A 6,123-nucleotide genomic window follows, 5' to 3' on the forward strand; every position below is an offset into this window, starting at 1 on the left:
GTGCACTATATAGGGCTCTGATCTAAAGTAGTGCACTATATAGGGAATAGGGTTCCTTAGGTCCATGGTCTAAAGTAGTGTACCATATAGGGAATAGGGTTCTATAGGGCCCTGGTCTAAAGTAGTGTACTATATAGGGCCCTGGTCTAAAGTAGTGCACTATATAGGGCCCTGGTCTAAAGTAGTGCACTATATAGGGTCCTGGTCTAAAGTAGTGCACTATACAGGGCTCTGGTCTAAAGTAGTGCATTATATAGGGAATAGGGCTCTGGTCTAAAGTAGTGCACTATATAGGGCTCTGGTCTAAAGTAGTGCACTATATAGGGCTCTGGTCTAAAGTAGTGTACTATATAGGGCTCTGGACTAAAGTAGTGCACTATATAGGGCTCTAGTCTAAAGTAGTGCACTATATAGGGCTCTGGTCTAAAGTACATGTCAGTGTGCACTGTGCCCGGCCCGCCACAGGAGTCGCTAGAGAGCGATGGGACAAGGACATGCCGGCCGGCCGGCCAAACCCTCTCCTAACCCAGACGATGCTGTGAGACGGTCGCGGCTGACTGCGACACAGCCTGGGATTGAACACGGGTCTGTAGTGACGCCTCTAGCACTGCGATGCAGTGCCTTAGATCGCTGTGCCACTCGGGAGGCCCAACGGCCAGAGAGTTATATGTAATTAGAGTCTGGAGCCTGTATCAGCCAGCTAGATCAGAAGGGCCTGTATCAGCCAGCCAGATCAGAAGGGCCTGTATCAGCCAGCCAGTTCAGAAGGGCCTGTATCAGCCAGCCAGATCAGAAGGGCCTGTATCAGCCAGCCAGATCAGAAGGGCCTGTATCAGCCAGCCAGGTCAGAAGGGCCTGTATCAGCCAGCCAGGTCAGAAGGGCCTGTATCAGCCAGCCAGTTCAGAAGGGTCTGTATCAGCCAGCCAGATCAACCAGTAGTATTATAATAGTATTACAGTGTTGTTTCTCCTAACTCCCAGTATATAGTATTATAATAGTAGTAGTGTTGTTTCTCCTAACTCCCAGTATATAGTATTATAATAGTAGTACAGTGTTGTTTCTCCTAACTCCCAGTATATAGTATTATAATAGTAGTAGTGTTGTTTCTCCTAACTCCCAGTATATAGTATTATAATAGTAGTACAGTGTTGTTTCTCCTAACTCCCAGTATATAGTATTATAATAGTAGTAGTGTTGTTTCTCCTAACTCCCCAGTATATAGTATTATAATAGTAGTACAGTGTTGTTTCTCCTAACTCCCAGTATATAGTATTATAATAGTAGTACAGTGTTGTTTCTCCTAACTCCCAGTATATAGTATTATAATAGTAGTACAGTGTTGTTTCTCCTAACTCCCCAGTATATAGTATTATAATAGTAGTACAGTGTTGTTTCTCCTAACTCCCAGTATATAGTATTATAATAGTAGTACAGTGTTGTTTCTCCTAACTCCCAGTATATAGTATTATAATAGTAGTACAGTGTTGTTTCTCTTAACTCCCAGTATATAGTATTATAATAGTAGTAGTGTTGTTTCTCCTAACTCCCAGTATATAGTATTATAATAGTAGTACAGTGTTGTTTCTCCTAACTCCCAGTATATAGTATTATAATAGTAGTACAGTGTTGTTTCTCCTAACTCCCCAGTATATAGTATTATAATAGTAGTAGTGTTGTTTCTCCTAACTCCCAGTATATAGTATTATAATAGTAATACAGTGTTGTTTCTCCTAACTCCCAGTATATAGTATTATAATAGTAGTACAGTGTTGTTTCTCCTAACTCCCCAGTATATAGTATTATAATAGTAGTACAGTGTTGTTTCTCCTAACTCCCAGTATATAGTATTGTAATAGTATTACAGTGTTGTTTCTCCTAACTCCCGGTATATAATATTATAATAGTAGTACAGTGTTGTTTCTCCTAACTCCCAGTATATAGTATTATAATAGTAGTACAGTGCTGTTTCTCCTAACTCCCAGGATATAGTATTATAATACTCTTTGATAATGTCTGTCCCTTCAGGTGAGACTGTGATTAAAGCATCATCATTTAGGTAAACGTAATGGAAACCATAGTAGTGGTTTGTACATCCTACGCAAATGTTTTATAACAAAGTATAAGACACCATTTTTTTTTAAACTAACGTGATGTGACTACTTCCAGGAAGCTAAACCGGTTTTGAAGAGTAGGTGTGATCCACACAGCCGTTCAGTTTCCACAGGAACAAGAAGCTGAATGGAATAACACGGGACACATAGTCATAGACATATATGCTCTGTCAGAACTAATACTGGATGAAATATAGAAATCTACAGTTGCAATGGAATAGAGGTCTAGGTTTAGAGAGAGAGAGAGAGAGAGAGAGAGAGAGACAGAGAGAGAGAGGAGACAGAGAGAGAGAGAGAGAGAGAGACAGAGAGAAAGAGACAGAGAGACGAGACAGAGAGTGCGAGAGACAGAGAGCGCGAGAGACAGAGAGCGCGAGAGACAGAGAGCGAGAGAGACAGAGAGCGAGAGACACAGAGCGCGAGAGACAGAGAGCGCGAGAGACAGAGAGCGCGAGAGAGACAGAGAGCGCGAGAGAGAGAGAGAGAGAGAGAGAGAGAGAGAGAGAGAGAGACAGAGAGAAAAGAGAGAGAGGAGAGAGAGAGAGAGAGAGAGCGAGAGAGAGAGAGAGAAAGAGAGAGACAGAGAGAGAGAGGAGACAGAGTGCGAGAGACAGAGCGAGAGAGAGAGACGAGACAGAGAGAGAGACAGAGAGTGCGAGAGACAGAGAGTGCGAGAGACAGAGAGACAGAGAGAGAGACAGAGAGAGAGAGAGACAGAGAGAGAGAGAGAGACAGAGAGAGAGAGAGACAGAGAGAGAGAGACAGAGAGAGAGAGACAGAGAGACAGAGAGAGAGACAGAGAGACAGAGAGAGAGAGAGAGAGACAGACAGAGAGAGAGAGAGCGAGCCCAGGCCGTGAGCAGGCAAACAGGCCCAACCCCCACTCTAACACCAGCCCAAACCAATGGCATGTACCAGATGCTCAGCAGGCTCTGCTCACACTTACTGGTCTGAGGCCAAACCACACGACTAAAAACATTAGACACTTTATGGAACACAAAGCCTTCACCACCTCATCCTAGAATATCCAAGGCCTGAGGTCATCTGCCTTTGGCCTAAAGAGCAGGAACCTGGACTTCACCAAAGAAATCGGAAACACAGACATTGTCATCCTACAAGAAACCTGGTATAGAGGAGACGGACCCACTGGTTGCCCTCTAGGTTACAGAGAGCTGGTAGTCCCATCCACCACACTACCAGGTGGTATAGAGGAGACGGACCCACTGGTTGCCCTCTAGGTTACAGAGAGCTGGTAGTCCCATCCACCACACTACCAGGTGGGTGGTATAGAGGAGACGGACCCACTGGTTGTCCTCTAGGTTACAGAGAGCTGGTAGTCCCATCCACCACACTACCAGGTGAGTGGTATAGAGGAGACGGACCCACTGGTTGCCCTCTAGGTTACAGAGAGCTGGTAGTCCCATCCACCACACTACCAGGTGGGTGGTACAGAGGAGACGGACCCACTGGTTGTCCTCTAGGTTACAGAGAGCTGGTAGTCCCATCCACCACACTACCAGGTGTGTGGTATAGAGGAGACGGACCCACTGGTTGTCCTCTAGGTTACAGAGAGCTTGTAGTCCCATCCACCACACTACCAGGTGGTATAGAGGAGACGGACCCACTGGTTGCCCTCTAGGTTACAGAGAGCTGGTAGTCCCATCCACCACACTACCAGGTGGGTGGTATAGAGGAGACGGACCCACTGGTTGCCCTCTAGGTTACAGAGAGCTGGTAGTCCCATCCACCAAACTACCAGGTGGGTGGTATAGAGGTGATGGACCCACTGGTTGCCCTCTAGGTTACAGAGAGCTGGTAGTCCCATCCACCACACTACCAGGTGGGTGGTATAGAGGAGACGGACCCACTGGTTGCCCTCTAGGTTACAGAGAGCTGGTAGTCCCATCCACCACACTACCAGGTGGGTGGTATAGAGGAGACGGACCCACTGGTTGTCCTCTAGGTTACAGAGAGCTGGTAGTCCCATCCACCACACTACCAGGTGGGTGGTATAGAGGAGACGGACCCACTGGTTACCCTCTAGGTTACAGAGAGCTGGTAGTCCCATCCACCACACTACCAGGTGGGTGGTATAGAGGAGACGGACCCACTGGTTGCCCTCTAGGTTACAGAGAGCTGGTAGTCCCATCCACCACACTACCAGGTGTGTGGTATAGAGGAGACGGACCCACTGGTTGTCCTCTAGGTTACAGAGAGCTGGTAGTCCCATCCACCACACTACCAGGTGTGAAACAGGGAAGGGACTCAGGGGCTAAATCCCTCTAGACCTAACTCACTCCATTAAAGTAATCAAAACACAAACATTTTACATTTGGCTACATTTGGCCCAGGGACATGTACTAGTCTGTGGTGACCTAAATGCCAGATCTGGACAAGAACCGGACCCCCTCAGCACACAGGGGGACAAACCCCTACCTGGAGGTGACAGCATTCCCTCAGCACACAGGGGGGACAAACACCTACCTGGAGGGGACAGCATTCCCTCAGCACACAGGGGGACAAACACCTACCTGGAGGGGACAGCATTCCCTCAGCACACAGGGGGACAAAACACCTACCGGGAGGGGACAGCATTCCCTCAGCACACAGGGGGACAAACACCTACCTGGAGGGGACAGCATTCCCTCCCCCATATGCCCCCCTGGACACAACTACGACAACATAACCAACAAAAACAGGTCACAACTCCTGCAGCTCTGTCGCACCCTGGGTCTGTACATAGTCAATGGTAGGCTTGGAGGGGACTCCTATGGTAGGTACACCTATAGCTCATCTCTTGGCAGTAGTACTGTAGACTACTTTATCACTGACCTCAACCCAGAGTCTCTCAGAGCGTTCACAGTCAGCCCACTGACACCCCTATCAGATCACAGCAAAATCACAGTCTACTTGAACAGAGCAATACTCAAATCATGAGGCATCGAAGCAAAAGGAACTGAGTAATATTAAGAAATGCTATAGATGGAAGGAAAGTAGTATGGAAACCTGCCAAAAAAAAACAATTAGGCAACAACAATTTCAATCCCTTTTAGACAACTTCCTGGACAAAACGTTCCGCAGTAGAAAATCTTAACAGTATATTTGACCTCTCAGCTTCCCCATCAAATCAAAAAAAATTCAAACAGAAAACAGAAGAAAATGAACAACAATGACAAATGGTTTGATGAAGAATGCAAAGACATAAGAAATAAATTAAGAAACCTGTCCAACCAAAAACAGAGAGACCCAGAAAACCTGAGTCTACGCCTTCACTATGGTGAATCACTAAAACAATACAGAAATACACTACGGAAAAAGAAGGAACAGCACGTCAGAGATCAGCTCAATGTAATTGAAGAATCCATAGAATCAAACCACTTCTGGGAAAATTGGAAAGCACTAAACAAACAAAAACACAAAGAGTTATCTATCCAAAATGGAGATGTATGAATAAACCACTTCTCCAATCTTTTTGGCTCTATAACAAAGAACAAACAGCAAAAACATATACATGATCAAATACAAATCTTAGAATCAACTATTAAAGACTACCAGAAACCACTGGATTCTCCAATTTACCTTGAATGAACTACAGGACAAAATACAAACCCTCCAACCCAAAAAGACCTGTGGTGTTGATGGCATCCTCAATGAAATGATCAAATATACAGATAACAAATTCCATTTGGCTATACTAAAACTCTTTAACATCATCCTCAACTCTGGCATCTTCCCCAATATTTGGAACCAAGGACTGATCACCCCAATCCACAAAAGTGGAGACAAATTTGACCCCAATAACAGCCATGGGATATGCCTCAACAACAACCTTGGGAAAATCCTCTGCATTATCATTAACAGCAGACTCGTACATTTCCTCAGTGAAAACAATGTCCTGAGCAAATGTCAAATTGTTTTTTACCAAATTATCGTACGACAGACCACGTATTCACCCTGCACACCCTAATTGACAAACAAACCAAAACAAAGGCAAAGACTTCTCATGCTTTG

Source organism: Salmo salar, unplaced genomic scaffold, assembly GCF_965601325.2.
Source record: "Salmo salar unplaced genomic scaffold, fSalSal1 ptg000347l, whole genome shotgun sequence".
In the NCBI taxonomy this organism is placed as follows: domain Eukaryota; kingdom Metazoa; phylum Chordata; class Actinopteri; order Salmoniformes; family Salmonidae; genus Salmo; species Salmo salar.